General features: G+C 36.6%; 1 protein-coding gene across 6 annotated transcripts in view; it reads left to right on the top strand.

Moving 5' to 3' along the window:
* The window catches only part of GTDC1 (glycosyltransferase like domain containing 1), a 288,636-nt gene that overhangs the window by 19,680 nt on the left and 251,071 nt on the right, over positions 1–17,885 (top strand). The gene's annotated exons all lie outside the window — the stretch shown is intronic.

A 17,885-nucleotide genomic window follows, 5' to 3' on the forward strand; every position in this document is an offset into this window, starting at 1 on the left:
TGTCGTGTTCCTGTTGTTTAACCTTACGTGAGTGATATTACCATGCCAATTTTTATAAACGGAAATGTGTTTAGATCATAAAGTCCAATCATAACTGGAGTTCCAGGTGGTTCATCTTTAGAACCTATCTTGTTTTCAATTTGTTTAGCTCCATTGGCTATTGTTTCCAAATATGGGTTGAAGTGTCACAATTATGCTAATGATAGTGGTTTTGTTGCTCTGTTAATAAAGAAGTGCTGTGGGTATTTCATTGTTTAAATGCTGTTTGAATATCTGGAAATGGATGTCCGTACATTTCTTGTATCTGAACTTCAGCAAATCTTGCGTGCTAACTATTGAGCCTCAGGCTATTAAGTGTGCCAGATTTTTACTTTGATATTGGGTCCAGAAATTATTTCACCAAAACATGTCACTCATTACCTTGAGGTTTTAAAGGTTTCTGCATAATTGTTCAGTGGTGGCCTATGTGTTTAGGGCTGCATTTTGCTATTTGAGAAAGTTGTTACTTGCCAGGGGAGTTTACTGCTGCAGTTACGAGCCGTATTATTTCCAAAATTAGATTTATTGTAGTTCTGTCATGATAGGCTATATTAAAACTTAGTTTGAGTGGTCACTATAACTTAAAATGTTGCAGGTACTGTAGAAGTTTAACTGGATAAAAAAAATCATATTACTGCTACGTTAGAATCTAGCCAGTTCACACTAATGACTGGGAGACAGATAACAAATGACTGACTTTTGCCAGCTAACAAAGAATAATAAAAAGCAAATCATTACAAAATGCACGGTATTCATTTATTTAAAATATATAATTTAGTTCAGTTATTGATAATACTTCAGTGTATTCTAGTAAATACACCACTGTCTTCCCATCTCTCAACTTCACCTTTTTCCCACCAACAACTCTATTTTGTACCTTTTTCCTCCCAACTCACTTGTTACGCTATATAAACGTAACCCTAGAATTGATGAATGCATTGACCTCATTGGGGCTCCACCAGTGGCCATCATTGGGGTCTACCCTGCATCCCCTAAATGTTAACAAACTCAAGAGGGAATCAAATGGGAAGATATTTCAAAGGTGAAGAAGCCCTCATCAAGACTGGTCTACCCCCTAAGCTCCTTAATATTAAACTACTGAGAATGGTAAAGACCAAAGGTGATGGAGACAGGAACTATGTGGTCTGTTTTTTTTGTTTTTGTTTTTGTTGTTTTTTTGTGCAGGGGCCTCAATTTTACTGAACATTTTGCTATCTTCTAAAAGCTCTGTTGCCTACTCTTTAATATTGACTGTTTTCATTAATATATTTTAGCTCTAGAACTCACGTAGCCAGCAAATGATAGATCTTGTTCATCATGAGTGTATTTTTAAGGCTTTTGAATAAACTTTTCACGTTGATCTCGCTTTTGTTTTTTCTACGGATTTATTTTTTAGAATTGAGTATTTTACATTGTGGTGATCCAGTGATGCCAATAGTCCTGAATTCTGTAAAGCATGTAAGCATATGCTTGAATTTAAGCACATGAGTAGACACCACTGATGGCAGTGTTCTTAGATCAGTCAGACTACTCGTGCTTAAGGGTAAGTATGTGCTTTAAGTGCTGGATCATAGCCTATACAAGTGCAAATGCTGGATCATAGCCTATACTGATAAAATTTGATTTATATAGACCATACTTTTCTCAAAATATGACTTTTCAATCTTTTATCCTTAGCAGTCTTATACTAAAGTATGTAAATCTCAACATTTCAATTACACCACATTGCAGGGTTGTTGGTTTTTTTTGCAAACTTACTAAAGCATGTACTTCTGTGCATGTATAAAATTATCTCAAAACTGTATTGTAATAAAATCCAGTACCAATGTGGATTTCAAGGTGCTGTGAAGTGTTTGTAGAACACAGTGTAAAGTTTACCATCTCGCTCATAAAATATCACTCAAAGTCTTGAAGGGGTACCTTACACTAGGAGTAATCCAGACAAGTCAATAGAACCACTTATGAAGTTGAAGAAGTCTCAGTGTGAGTAAAACTACCACACTCTAGCCTTTATGGAAGCATTTTAGTTGGAATATGTGATACCTTATTTAATTTACCTGTTTTCTGTTTAGTCATATTAAAAAAAACAACATTCTAACTAAATCAGGAGGGTAGCTACTACAGTGCTTTGCTTTTAATAATACTCTGAACTTCCTGTATATAACACTTTACAAACATTGCCATAGTTAAGTATTTTTTGTCTCCCTAAATCTGGAATCCCAATCTGCCATGCAATCACCATCTCTTTTTTCAAATTCCTCTTTAAAACATACTTCTTGATGATGATAACTGTTAGTAGAGAAACAACTACAATAAAACCATGGAAAGAATAAGATGTATGACTTGCTTTGCTGCTTCATCACACTGATTTTTGTTGTTGTCTCCCTACCCTCAGCTTTGTAAGATGTCTACCTAGATTGTAAGCTCTTCAAGACAGGGAATTGTAATTTTATGTGTCTATAAAAAACTGACCATATTAATGCTGTACAAATAATAACAAAAATGAGATCCTAATTTCACTGAAGAGAGGCAGAGAGGGGTTTTGATTTGCCTGAGGCCATAGAGGGATTTGAAGTCAGATCCACGATTAGAACTCATGTTCTTGGCTCCAAAGCCAGGATTTAGACCATAAGACACCCCTATTCTCCCCTTTTTTATGTTGCTTTCTAATGATACTTTTTAAAGTACATTCATAAAATCCAGTACTGCAGATTCTTGATATCTGGCATAATGCTTACTACCATAATTAGTCTGTTTGAAGTTTTCTTGCAGCTGCAGAAAATGTACATGAAGTCATTAGAAACCCAAAACTGTAGGCTGTTGTGAGATGCAACTTAGACTCATTTTTGTCTGGCTGAAAGTTAGATCCTTATGCTTGAAAATCTAGTTTAAGGATTCTAAAGTAGGCTATTGATTTTTAATGTTATTGAAAACTGTTCACCAATTAGACAATACCTGTTATAAAACTTTCTGTGAATTATCATATGAACACAATCATATTTCCTTTTTTGAGACCGATATCACTGTTGTCTTTATAGGTAAAGGTGTGTTTCTCATGTACATGTAGATTACTCGTCAATACTTCTTGAATCTGCTTTCAGTGCATACTGAGATTTTTCAGCGTAGTGGTTACAAAAATTTTGCTAATGCGCAGTTTCATACTGCGAGTTATATGCGTAATATTGCGTCCAGTGGGATTCTGTATTGCAAAATTTGCATAGTTATAGTTCTAGTGACATCGTATCTCACATGAAGAACCCAGGGACCTGATACAATATCAGTAAAACTGTCTCCTAGGTATGATTCAAACAGTTTTATTAGCAACATATGGGGTATGAAGGAGCCACAGAGGATAGTTTTGAGTGTAAGGGTGCTGGACTGTCTTTTTCAGCATGTAATTATATCAGTTATCTTCTATGGCATTATTTGTAGCTGCTCTGGGATTGCTGAAAAATAACTACTAATATGGTGACACAAAGGATCAGAATAAATTATAATTGTTGACTTTGCAAGAAATTCGTTGGCAAAAAGGCTTACTTTCCCAAGCTCAGTTGTCAGTTCTGCTTTTAGCTTTCTATCTAAGCAATATACGCAAAAAATGTTTTCATGGAAGGCTTAGGTTTTACTGGCATTCTGACTCTCTTGCATAATAGATATTCAAAAAAGTAAAGTCAGAGATTTCAATTGGCAATATGGTTATTTTTCTTTTTTTATCTTTGCTCTTTGCTAGCCATTTAAGGCTAGGAACTTGCTATTTGTGTAATTGGTAACTAGTTATCGAATGTTTTTATTGCTGGAGTAGAATGCATTTCTCTGTATCAAAAATGAGTTATCTTCAGATAATCAGTTCATCATTTTAAAACAGTTGTTTTGACATTAAATCCTAGCAACAATACAAACTGAGGATTTTATTAGTAGTATTTTTAGTAATAATTTATTCTTCAATGTTAATACCTCATGGTGTAGTGAAAAATGGCAGAAGTTAAGATGTTTAATGTTTTTGCTATCCCCATATGAAGCACTAGCACAATATATTCATTTAAGAGGAGTAATATGTTGACTCTTGCCCTAGTAATGTTTTAAAATATTTGTGTATTTAAGCACTGTGTGTCAGATTATGTCTCTATGCAGAAAAACCTACATAGGGGCTAGGAAATTTCCTGAGATTCTGCTCACAGAATTCCCTCTGAATTCTCCTTTTGTGGCATTTGGTTTCACAAACCCTCTTGCATCCCCAAGAGATCTGTGGAGGACTGTGACAATCTCCAGGGTATAATCTAGACTGATGGACAGCTGTGTCCCCTCAGTTCTCCAACCCGGGGTACCTTTTACACTACTTCACTGTGAGAGCAACCACTCCTGATCTGCTCAGACATCGCCTCCAGCATGTAAATCACTCCAAGCTATACTGTATTAATGTTGTAGCCAGGCACCCATGAATTACAGTGTGGGAAACACTAGCAAACTCCCAATCCCAGACTCCCCCCCTCCCCCCCCCTCCCCCGAAATGTGTCTTGTACTGCTCAGCACCTTTCTGGAGAATACAAGCTCATATAAAGTCCATCATTTCGTTAACAGAAAATGATATGCACAAACCTTGTTATCTCAAATGAAGTTTCCCAAACACTTCTATCCAAACACACACTGGTTTAGATAAAACAATAAAATAAGTTTATTAACTACAGAAATATAGATTTTAAGTGATTACAAGTAAGGAGGCAGAAAAGTCAGACTAGGTTACAAAGAAATTAAAGTAAAATGCAAACTAATAGCTAGCTTAACAAACTAAGTGACTTCAAAGAAAAAGTTTCTCTCACCACATGCTCTTGCCTCAATTTGTGTTAATTTCCTCATCATTCAGGTGGTGTTAATGCCATGAGAAGAGATGAATGGGGAGAGAGATTTTGGGGTCTCTGTTCTCCTTTCTTATAGTTCTCTTTTTTTCTTTGAAAATAATCTCAGCTGAGGTTCAGAAGATAGCCCATCTGTGGAGATGGGAACCTCCAGCTGTTCATTGCTAAGATGTAAATTTCTTGCTCACACTCTTTTCCGTGCCAAAGAATGGCTTCTTAACCAGGCTATAGTCCATTTAATTTCATTGACACCTGGCTGAGGTGTCAGTTCGCCTTCTGTCCCCGAGGAACTGGTTTGTGGCTGTTTTTCCACATATTTAGAATATGTTTTAGTATCGTCATACAATAGAATCTTTATAACTTTACATACAATGTTGCCACACATTTTTACCATGACAATGATGATCAGCAAATTATGAGTTTTCAAATGATACCTCACAATGCATACTTTGTACAAAATCCATTATAGTTTTGTGAAAAAGGTGAGCATAGGGATACCGACTGTCACAATGGCATAAGGCTACCCATGCAGAGGCACTGAATCTGAGAAACCTGTCTCCTCTTTACTGGTTATTAGAGAAACACCCTCAGTTTCTGCTTTGGGAGTTCATTTTAAGAGTGTCCCCCAACATTGAGGGATTTCCTCAGCAAAGTCAACACAGTTTTTGGTTATTTTAACTTTCCTGTAGTGTTTCTACTAAATGCCAGGAGCACGTTGTGCATCCTCCCCACTCAGTACTCCAGTCTCAATCTCAGCTTGCCCATGTGAAGATTCCCAGATGCACAGAGTCATTACGTTGCCACTGAGTTAAGTAAATAAAGACACAACATCTGTTTTTAATTGGAAAATGAACAGATCCCAACTTTTAGTCACATAAATATCATAACCTCTGTGTTACCCAGCATGTATGGTCCCTCAGTATAGTAAAGCTGTGCATTTTCAAAATGTATTTATTTAAAAAATAAACAAAACTTACACGTATTGTGGCCTTACAATAACAAAAAATGTACAGTTCTGATGCAATTGCACTTAAATTCTTTGTATTTTTCTACATTTTGCTTTTCTTTTTCTGTTTAAATAGACTGCAGGATTTTTGTAAATTTCATTTTACTGCTTGCCCACAAGACATGCAGGTGAGTAGAGCTTGGGGAAAAGGCAATACATATATGCACTTGCAATACACAACACAGTTGATATTTCATACTTTTGGTCTACCAACCTTGCACATCCCTTTAACTTGTATAACATAAACATTTTATATGTTTGTAAAGTTTTATATAATTAAATTAAAAAAAACCTATTAAAGACTAAAACTGAATATCAGAGACAAAAAAATCACAATAGCAGGGAGAATTACACTGAGAACTTGTACACCACCCTTCACTTCTTAGTTTCTACAGGTTGCACTGCTTTTTAGCCTCTCTTTTTAAACTTTGAATGATTTTATAATCTGGATAGCTAATTTACAGAGAGGTTATTGCTATTGTAGTTCAAGTTGTGGCTTAAAATAGTTATATCCTCAAGTTTTTATTTTTTCTGAAAGAATATATTCCCCTGAGGTATAATAATGCTGATAATACTTTCCACTTAGGGCTGGTCTACACCAGAAAATTAGATCGAACCAACTACTTGTATCGCTCAGGGGTTTGAAGATTCCACAACCCTTAGGTTAGTTTAACTACATCACTAAGTCCTGGTGTAGACAGTGCTAGGTTGATGGAAGAATTCTTGCACTGGCCAGAGATAGACAACCCCCAGAATCAAGAGGAGAGGAGAAGTCCTATTCCCCCTGGGACACACATGGAGATTGTGCCTATGTGGCATCCATTGGTTAGACTATGGATGGGATGGAAGACTTGATTGCCTCACTCACTTGCTGTGTATGGAGCCATAGGGGCATACAGCAGTTATTCTCCAATGCCTGTTGCCTTGTGCTCCCTACCCTGTGATGAAGGTATGGTTTGAACGTAATTTCCAGGATGTTGTGGGTCTGACTAAATCACCACATTTGGGTATCAGGAAGATTTTTTTTACCTTGGCACAAGATTGGCAAGGTGTCCAATAAGCTTTCTCACCTTTCTAGCAGCACCCTGAGCTTCATTTTTAGGTTAATAAGGAGTAAGGACAGAAATTAAAAGTTGTGATGAAATTACAAACCTCACTTACAATCTTACAACTTGCAGCCAGAATCCAGTGTGGATATCCTAGAGATAAGCATTAGTGATGAACACAAGAGATAACTGGTAGACCTAATGGCCCAGGGGTGCTGGAACAATTTGTATAATAGGGGGTGCTGAGAGTCATTGAACCACCAAAGCTCATGCTCCAAAACGTCTGTTAGTCTATAAGGTGCCACAAGATTCTTTGCTGCTTTTACAGATCCAGACTAACACGGCTACCCCTCTGATACTTGAACCAAACTGTAAACCCTGTATGTGATGGAAAACACGTAAAGCCAGGGGGTGCAACAGCATCCTTAGTTCCAGCACTTATTTAATGGCCTATAGGAAGGAGAGGAAACCTTAAGTTTTTGAAGACTGAGATGGTCTTCATGTATACCCTCATTCCCCCCTGTTGAGACAGAATCAGAGAACTCAGAGGCAGGCTGAATCCTAGTGGCTAGGCTGAATGGGACCAATCCTGAATTTATTTGGCATGGTTATTGGGCATGGAGGCCATTCTGGACCCAAGTAAATACTTGGTATTTTTTGGTGGGGAGAAATTAACCTTCCTCCCTTAAAGTTTAATAAAACTCTGGTTTTCTTCTTTAAAATCTCTCCCTATGTCCATGTTTCTTTCTGCATATCCTGATCAAGATGAAGTGTTCAGATTTTGTGAATTTTATTTGCATATAATTGTAATGTGTGTAACAGAAATTTCTCACAGTATTTTGATGAAAGCTTAGGAATTATTATCCCCAAGGCAGTGGACTTTCTCAGGGAGCTAAAAAGCTACTTCACTGGTAATATTTGTACGACAGCTAGGGTTATCTGTTTGACTCCAAGAAAAGCTTAGATTTCAACATTGAATGGCTTCTGTTGATCTCACACATAATTTTTACGTATAGCATATTTATAAATGCTGTGCAGCTTATTTTGGCATACTTTCATTTCATTTTGACACCGTAATTGACCTGCAGGATTTGACTCAGCCCATCAAAACTATATTGACATTGTATATATAAAATCTTGTAAATAAAATAGCTTAAGAGATTTTAGGAAGTACAAGAAATGGAAAAAGGAATGTTAACTGAGACATTTCTGTAGTATGTTATGAAATTATCAAGACCTTAAAAGTCAATATTAGAAAGAGACCGGCACAACTAATATTTGTTATATTAATTTCTTTATAGATTGAATAATTTTCTGCTGATATATTTTAAATCTAATTTTGTGGAATAGTTTAGCTGTTTTAAAACACACTTTCCTCAGAAATAAGACAAAAATAATAATCCTCCAACACTTAATCTTCCATGCTATGTTATGTAAATATACAAAATGCACACACATCTTGTGGTTCTAAGAAAAAAATGGTGTTTTTGATAATTTAAAATTTTGCCTTAATGTGATTAATCAAGGACATTATGCCGTGCCATAACTAATGTAGGAAAATCTATCTGATCTCATTCTTCTCAGTGACAATGTGTCATAATGTGAGATAGCAAGGCCAAATATGAAAAAAGGAAATTGTTAATACACAGTGTTTTTAAAAGTCCAGTTTGTGAACGTGCTATTTTCTTTTTTAGGGTTCAGTGTTTCATACTTTTTGATAATTAATTACATGCCTAAGAAAATAGCCACGGAGTGTGGTGTCTGCAGATTTATAGGTAGTGTTTCATTTATCATCAACCATGGATAGGTTTAAAATGATTTTGGCACATAGATGTATTGCAAACTCTGCAGATGATGTAAGCAGTAGCAGAAGGAACTATATTCAAATAATTTGATAAAACCAAGTCAGGCACACTCAAATAATGTAAATAGCCAAGTGGTTAAATTTATTTATTTAGTTCATAATTAATGTTTTAAATAATTCACATGCCAACTAAGTGTTCACTTCTGCTATCTTATTGATAAGATGTGAGGTTTACTAGTTTTTAAAAACTCAAACCTTATGAAATCATCAAAATATACACATGCCTTACTGAGTAACTGTATTGTTACTGTTCCCTTGTCCTTGTCTCCCTTTCCTCTCCACTTTTTGATCTGTTTCTTTCCCTCATTTCTTGTGTCCTGTTAAAATTGTAAGTTCTTTGGGGCAAGGACAAAGTGCAAAAACTTTAGGGTGCTTTGATAGCACAAAATATCCGTAAAACAGGGTCTAAATGGCCAGCTGCAATTTTCACTGACATAGGACAATCTCTAGGTGGCATAGAGCTGATGGTGATCAGTTCTGTTCCATTCTTTTCACAGCCCCTGCCAAGGGAGGTGCTTGACATGAGTATATTAAAAAAAAAATTAAAAACAGATGGAATATATTTACAGTATTGATGAAACATAAAATATTACATGCAATACACTTTGTACCATAACTGTTTAACCCTTCTTACAGAGATATGAATAATACTGAAAGTCAATGTGATTTAGGCTCCCAAGTCCCTAAATCACTTTTGAAAATTGGTTGTAGGCTCCTAGTCACTTAGGTAACATTTTCAAAAGTGACTATCATGTTTAGTTTCATACAGTGCAAACCACAATTAAACGATTTGCTATGAAATATTACCATGTGGAGCACAATAATTAATATACTAGTGCAGTGCTTCTCAAAGTTGGCCCGCCGCTTGTTCAGGGAAAGCCCCTGGTGGTCTGGGCCGGTTTGTTTACCTGCTGCGTCTGCAGGTTCAGCTGATCGTGGCTGCCACTGGCCATGGTTCGCCATCTCAGGCCAACGGGGGCCGCGGGAAGCGGTGCGGGTCGAGGGATGTGCTAGCCGCCCTTCCTCCAGTCTCCATTGGCCTGGAGTGGCGAACCGTGGCCAGTGGGAGCCACGATCGGCTGAACCTGCGGACACGGCAGGTAGACAAACCAGCCCAGACCGCCAGGGATTTTCCCTGAACAAGCGGCGGCCCGACTTTGAGAAGCACTGTACTAGTGTTAGACATGGCTGGTTTATATGAACAGAGACAGGACTAGCTTTGGGTTCTGTGGGCCTGATTCATCTCCTTCTTTGCCAATAACTAGCTTCTTCTTCCTTGTGTATTTTTAAAACACACATCCTGGTAGGTAAACCTACTTATCTGCAACCCTGATAATGTTGTGAACATTCCCTCATCATGTAATTGTGAGGCTCAGTTAAATAATAAGATCAAATCTCCTATTTTTCATGATATCTCTTTGACATGTTGTACTTTATTATTGGAGGAATGCATTCCATTAAGCAACTGTATAACTTCATAATATCTCATACAAAGCACTGATACCTGTCATATGGTAAATAAGTACATAATTATTTGTTGTAGAGGTTCTCTAAAAGACAAGAGAAGTTATGCTTTCCTTTCATGTTGCAATTCTGCCTGTCTGTGTCTTTACATTTACTGGTTCATGCTTTCCAGCATATCAAGTGTTCCGTGGTAAATGCTGACTGAGATTGGTTTCTCAAGTGTATAAAGCATTGTGTGTTTTAGTTGATAACCAATAATTCAGTAAAATACAGTGCTTATTTTGCATTCAGTCACGAAGTGCAGAGTCACAAAGCTGCAGATGGTCACCACCCACAGATCATTATTGTAATGTCCTTTTTCAGATAGACCCAAGGCAATGAGAGATGGGCAGAATTTTAAAATGTCGACCAATTCATGACCTAAACTTCCATGCCTTTCTGTACTACCCCTGACATTTCTTTCTAGAATAAGATTTCCAAAAAAAAAAAAAAAATCTTCTAATCTTATGTTCCTTTTCTATGTAAGTGAAAGACAATGTGATATAGTGCAGTCAAGACAGAATTTGAGGAACCAAGGAACTCATGGGTTCTAATACTGGCTGTGCCATTGGCTCACTGTAAGGGTAAGCCACTTCACCTTCCTGTGCCTCGTACTGGAATCTTTAAATGCCCTATCTGTAATAAAACTCACCTGCCTACTTCACAGGAATGTTGTGTAGATTAATTACAGTTTGTATAGTGCTTTGAATATACCCAACATCATACAGTATCTGATAAATATTATTTTGAGTGTAATTTCTAAAACTTCTGAATTTGTACGTGTGAGAGATCTATATATTTAAACCCCTTTGTGAAAAGAGTACACAAGTAAATGCTACGATCGTATTTTTAAAAATTTATTTTGTTTTTAACATTTGCTTAAAATATAATGAAAACCTTTTGTTATGAAGTAGGAGTCTCTTATTTTTTGAATTTTTTTTTTAAAAGATCTGGGATTTTTTCTTTTTTGTTTTTGGTATGATACTGAAAGTATAACTCAAACAGGAAATTACGAAAGGAAGAACACGCAAGTCCTGGTCAGCTGTTTTAGCTTTTAAGTTATAGGTGCTTGTTATCTAACAAATAATTAAAATATATTTATTTTAAAACTTATGGGAAAAGCATATTTTTCATTTGTATATGCTGTCTTTGTGCAAGCAAAGTAAGAGAATGTGTTTTGAGTGTCAGAAGTAAGGAGTACAAATAGTTTTGAATCATGTGGTTGCAGTCTCAAGAGTACTTTTGAGAGTGAAACTAGAACACATTTTAGCATTTCCATCTGCATACCTGTAATTTGCATCATCTCTAAAAAGAAGGCATTTACCACACGCTTGTAAGGCGTGTATCGAAAGTACATGCAGCAAATGTCATGCTGCACTTTGGTTTTGGAAGAGGCTGAGGTGTGGGGGAAGATTTGTTTAATTTTTTCAAAGAGGTGTAACACGGGCTTTCCCCATTTCAGAGTAAAGGCAGATGTAAAACAAGTGTTGGTGCTTTATAGACACTTGTGTATGTATATGTATGTTTATATATAGGCTTATACGTTATGTTCTTTTTCAGGTTTTTCTGACAATTTTGATTTGAATAGTATCCACTGGAAATTTAACATGATTCTGGTAAACAGTTAATTATTAATTTAGGTGATTTCCAGTATGTCAGCTCATTAAATCACTGTTTTGACACACCTTTTTAAGAAATACTTTTCATATTTTTGAGGACAAATGAGATGTAGCTATATTAAATATTTTCCTAAGAAAGAGTTAGAGCTATAGAAGTGTTGGCCAGAATTTCTAATTGGGGTAACAACCCCTCAGAGCCATCAAGCTCATTAGGGCCGGGAGCCAGCAAAGCTTTTATGGACATGTAAATTTAAGAATGTGAATTTTCCCATTGATTTCAGCAGGACTACTCATGTGCTTACAGTTATACATGTGTTTAAGTGCTTTTCTGGATCAGGGTCTATGCTAGCAATAGAGTGGCATAGGGGATTGCACAAAGGAATGTTATCCAGATCCGGGAGAGGCTAATTTGGCTTTTTTATTTATGTACAGGCAGGTGAAGGTGAAAAGCCTGCACCTTAGAACAGTATATTAATCTCTCAGAAGAGTGGTCCAGATCTTAATGAGCTTGTGAGGATTCCTTAGATTGTTTCCCAGCCACCATCTTCTGTCAGTGACACCAGACAGCCCACCAGAGTCATTTATTTAATCAGCTAGAGAGGTCAAAGAAGTGAAGTAGACTCTCCCCTAAAAACATGCGGTCTCAGCAGAGCTCTTATTCCCTGTTAGCCTGTGGAGTGAGAGAGCAGAAATTGAACCAGAATCTGCAGCATGGTGGTTCTAAAGCACTATAACTGGTTGTCATAGTATGATTCCCAAATCTGGACCTTAGCGTCCAAAATATAGGTACTAGCATGAATTCCCCTAAGCTTAATTACCAGCTTAGATCCTATACTGCTGCCACCAATCAGGACTCTGAGTACCTGATAAACTCTGGTCTCCCCAAACCTTCCCTGGGGACCCCAAGACCCAAATTCCTTGAGTCTCACAACAAAGGGAAATAAATCATTCCCTCCCCCCTCTTTACCTCCTCCCAGATCTTTCCTGCCTGGGTACACTAGGAGATTACCCTGCTTCAACTCCTTGAAACACAACACAGAGAGATCAGGTTTCTCTCCCCCTTCTCCCAGAGGCAATACAGATTCAAGCTCTGTGAATCTAACACAAAGAGGAAATTTACCTTTCCCTCTCTGCTCTCTTTCCCTTCTTCCCACCAATTCCCTGGTATATATAGACTCAGTTCCTTTGAGCCTTAACTAGGAGAAAAAAATCAGACAGGTCTTAAAAGCAAACCTTTTAATAAAAAAGAAAGAAGGTAAAAGGTTTATCTCTGCAATTTAGATGATAAAAAGTTACAGGGTCTTTCAGCTTATAGACAATAGAAAGCTTTCTCCAGTAGGAATACAATTTAAAATACTTTCACCCAAATACCCATTAAAACGCTACCAGCCAAATACACAGTTGCAAATATAGAAAAACAATTAAAAAGACTAAACTGTCTTTCTACTTTTGTACTTAAAAATTGGAACAGAAGATTAGAGAGCCTGTAGGTATGGGTGGTCACTCTCAGAGCCTAGAGAGAACAAAGTAAAACCCAAAAACTACAAACAAAGGCTTCCCTCCACTGAGATTTGAAAGTATCTTGTTTCCTAATTGGTCCTCTGGTCAGGTGTTTTTTTGGTTCCCTGTTTGTTAACCCTTTACAGGTAAAAGAGACATTAACCCTTAACTATCTGTTTATGACACTGGTTCACTAGGCAATGCTGTTCATCTTGTGTTAGGGTGGAATTTTGCATCTGGAAGGAGGAGGCCTAAAGAGGAAAGGAGTTTTGAAATTGTGAATTTAAAGAACCTCCTTCTACAAGACCATTTGAACCATATCTGGGTTGAAAGAAGCTGAAGGCTTCTTAAACTCATGGTGTGAAAAAGCTGTTTAATGGTGTGAAGATTATCAACAACATTATTTTGCATTTTTATGGTTTTAATTTGTATTTTTGTTTTTCAGGAATGCAGCAATATATTAAACAGAGTTAATGAAAGCTTAACTGTATAATCTAAAGTGGCAAGATCCCAGAGCAAATTCTCATTTGTTGGTGTTTGGCTTTTTTTATAGTACACTTGTTTATTGGCAACTGGCAACTGAAACTGTCGTAAAAATGAAGCTATTATTGTAAAACTGACAGTTTTGACAATAAGAACTGCCCTTCAATATTTGAAGCCTGCTTGGCTCCCCATAGAAATTGAAACTGTAAACATCTTATGGAGGCAGATGAATTGCTAGGATCCCAACATAAATTTTAAGAAAAATAACTTCTTTTTGATATAGCTGCATGAGTGTCTCTGTGTTGACTTTCTCTGAAATAGTGCACAAAAGAGGAGCCACATATATTTTGGTAACATCAGGATGGAGAACCTTGTAGACTTTCATTACCATTAATGGAGCAGAAGAGCACAAACCATATATACTTTGTCCCAAATCTTGCAAACACTTGGGCATCTGCAGGCTCAGGACCTATATTTGTTAAAATAGGAGGTTTCCGGTTTAGCTAGGTTTGTCCCTGGCTACCTGTTTAGCAAGCGATTTTTTTCCCCATAAAAACTCCATGATTGTATATTTCTGTTCATTTAATAAATTTGGAGGGAAAATTAAATGTCTTTAATTTTCTTTTTAATAGAAAACCAGAAGTGGAAGAAAATGTAGCATGTTTCAGTTCTGGTGTATGTAAAGTGTGAACACAAAAAAAATAAGGAAGTCCATGTTTTGTTTGTTATTTCAGACTTACTGTTTCAGGTGAACATCATCCATCTCAAAGCTGTGTCAATGGGATCAAAATGGCTACTTACACGTACTAGCAACAAGGGATGCCTTAGTCTTGCAGATGTTTTTCTTATGTGGTGTTTAACTTAATTAAATTAGATGTTCATTTAAATTGTATTTTGTAGTCACATTGTACTGAATCACAGAAATCAAAGTAGCTAGATTATGGTTTCTTTCTAGGCATCTCTGCCTTTATCATATTTACATAATATTCCCAACTTTAAGTAGCAACTGCCTACTACATTTATTCACATGTGCAATTGTTAATTGTGCTCAGTCTAGTCCACTGAAACTCAAAAACCATTTTTGGTTCTTTGTAAGGCCTCTACCATTAAAGTCCTACATCATGTGTAAAGAGATCCAGTGTAAATAGAATAAATTTACATTTATGGAAAAATATTCCAAACCTCTGTTTCTGAAATCCCTCTGAATAACTCTGCATTTCAGTTAAACACAATACCAGAGAATTTCAGCACAGTAAGCAAGAGAACATTCTTTCTAGTCCTGTTTCAAGTTTTACGTTAACAGCACCCAGGAAATACAAACACTTTATAGAGTGTCAAAGATGCAGCACACTTAGAACCTACGGCTCGTACTCTATCACATACAAAGAAATTGTACCTTCACTTAGAAAGCTTGGGCCACATCCTGCAATACTTACTTACACATATGAATAATTTTATGTGAGTATTTTTACTGAGTTCAGTGAGGTTATTCAGCTCCATAAAGTTACTTTAGTAAATGTTTGTTCATAGGGGCATTGGTATATATGACATTGTACAAACATAGTCTAATCTTGTAAAACCTTATTCACGTTCGTAGTCCCACTAAAGCCATTCATGCAGATAGGACCATTGGAATCTTTGCTTGTGTGAATAAGGACTTTTCATTTAAGTAATAGTTTTCATGATTGGTCATAGTCATTCATACTCACTCACATCTCTGCGTTACTGCGTTTTCACACTGCAGAATGAGTAAAAACAGATGGACTGAATTTAAAGCTACATACACCTCTACCTCAATATAACTCTGTCCTCGGGAGCCAAAAAATCTTACTGCGTTATAGGTGAAACCACATTATATCTAACTTGATTTGATCCACCGGAGTGCACAGCCCTGCCTCCCCAGAGTGCTGCTTTACCACGTTATATCCGATTTCGTGTTACATCGGGTGGCGTTATATCAGGGTAGAGATGTATGTTGTTTGATCCTTTCAATACAAAATCTATTTGCTGATGAGCTAATGCTGTTTACAGAACATTTTTGTCAACTTCTAAAAGTCATTCTTAAAGGGGCACTGGCTGAAAACTACATGGAAAAATGTTTCCTATCACTAAAGAGTTCTTATTTTAATCAGCACTCTTTTGTACCTGTGAATCCAAATGACAAAAACTGTAATCATTCAGTGAAGAAATAGTTAATAATCAAAAAGCTTTGCAAAATAATATCTCAGGAGCCTGTTGGTTTTGCTCAGGAAGTTTGCATTTCTTGAGTTTGTGCTACCTCATTATTTCTAATATTGAAACTACAGTTTACCAGTCACACCAACCGTTTAAATCAAGAAATGAGCATAAGGTTTATTAGCTTAAAAATTTGAGTATTTTTATATGGAAAATATCCAGTTAGACTTATTGGGCCACTTCTGCTTTCACTTAAACACTGTAAATCTTAGGTATCTTGTATGAGGTCAGTGAAATTAGTCCAGGTTTGTACTAGTGCAATTGAGAGCAAGATTGTTTAGCCATTACCTCAGAAAGTAATTATAACTATAATCAAAATACATGACTGCTAAATCTTAAGGGTTTTTTAAAAAAAGTAATTTGTATATCTAATAAATCTGATTCCTAAAATAAATATAAAGATGAAATTTCATTTTAATAACTATTAGCAATTAAAATCTATATTTTTATTTAGTAACTTCTGAGAATATTTGGATTGATTTTCTGAAAACTAAGAACAGTGAAAATAAAAATATCTTGGTGAGGCAGCAACAAAAGGATTCTGTGAACCAAAGATAGGGATATATTAGTTCCTTACACTGATATTGGACACACTGTTTATGACAATAGCATCTCACACGATAATCACATCGGATCACAAACTGAATAGGTGTATGCTTGGTCAGTTCTTGGATAGGAGACCTTGAAGAAAACCCTGGTTGCTCCTGGAAGTGGTGGTGATGATTTAATATATGGCATTCTTGCATCTTGGATCAGTTCTGAATCAGTGCCTCTGCAGTGCATTAATGGTCTTGTAGCGCTAAAGGTGCTGTCTTCCTGATGAGATATATCCCAAAGTCTTGACTATTTGTAGCTACTAAAGCTGCTATGATGCCTTGGGCACATGAACCTTATTTGTTGGGCATATTCCAATTTGAGTAATTCCTACATGAAATTTCCCTCTGTAGTTTCATAATGATAGGTTAATTATATTCTTCAATTCCCGTCTTAATCTGCTGATGACTGAAGTCAATGAGACTAAGCATGATGGGACATATTTGCAGGATTGAGACTATAGTTTATAAAGTGCTTGAGATGAAGGAGATTATGAGGAGAGATGTTTAAAACTCTTCAGTTTGGAAAAGAGACATCTAAGGAGGGGATATTGTAGAGGTCTATAAAATCATGGATGGTGAGGAGAAAGTAAACAAGTGTTGTTTACTCCTTATTACAGAAAAACTAGGGATCACCAAATGAAATTAATAGGCAGCAGATTTAAAACAAACAAAAGGAAGTAATTCTTCGCACAATGTACAGTCAAGCTGTGGAACTCTTTGCCAGAGGATGTTGTGAGGGCCACATCTATAACACATTTATCTAGTTCTTTTTTTAACTCTATGGAGGCTAGATCCATCCAAGCTATTAGCCAGGTTGAGCAGGGATGGTGTCCCTACCCTCTGTTTGCCAGAGGCTGGGAATGGGTGTTTTATTCATTTCCTCCTAGCCACCTGGCATTGGCCACTGTTGGAAGACAGGATACTGGGCTAAATGGACCTTTGGTCTGATGCAGTGTGGCCGCTTTTATGTTTTGATGGATCTGCAGGGTCTAAAATGTGAAGGGATGAAAGCTGTTTAAATTGTTATTGGCCCAGATTCTCAGCCTAGGTTTAATTGTCTTTGCATTGCTCCAGTAGTCCAAAGGAGACTTAATACTGCCCCAGAGTGGCAGTTGTGGGCTTCCCTGTTGCAGCCCATGGT

This window comes from Gopherus evgoodei, chromosome 11, assembly GCF_007399415.2.
Source record: "Gopherus evgoodei ecotype Sinaloan lineage chromosome 11, rGopEvg1_v1.p, whole genome shotgun sequence".
In the NCBI taxonomy this organism is placed as follows: domain Eukaryota; kingdom Metazoa; phylum Chordata; order Testudines; family Testudinidae; genus Gopherus; species Gopherus evgoodei.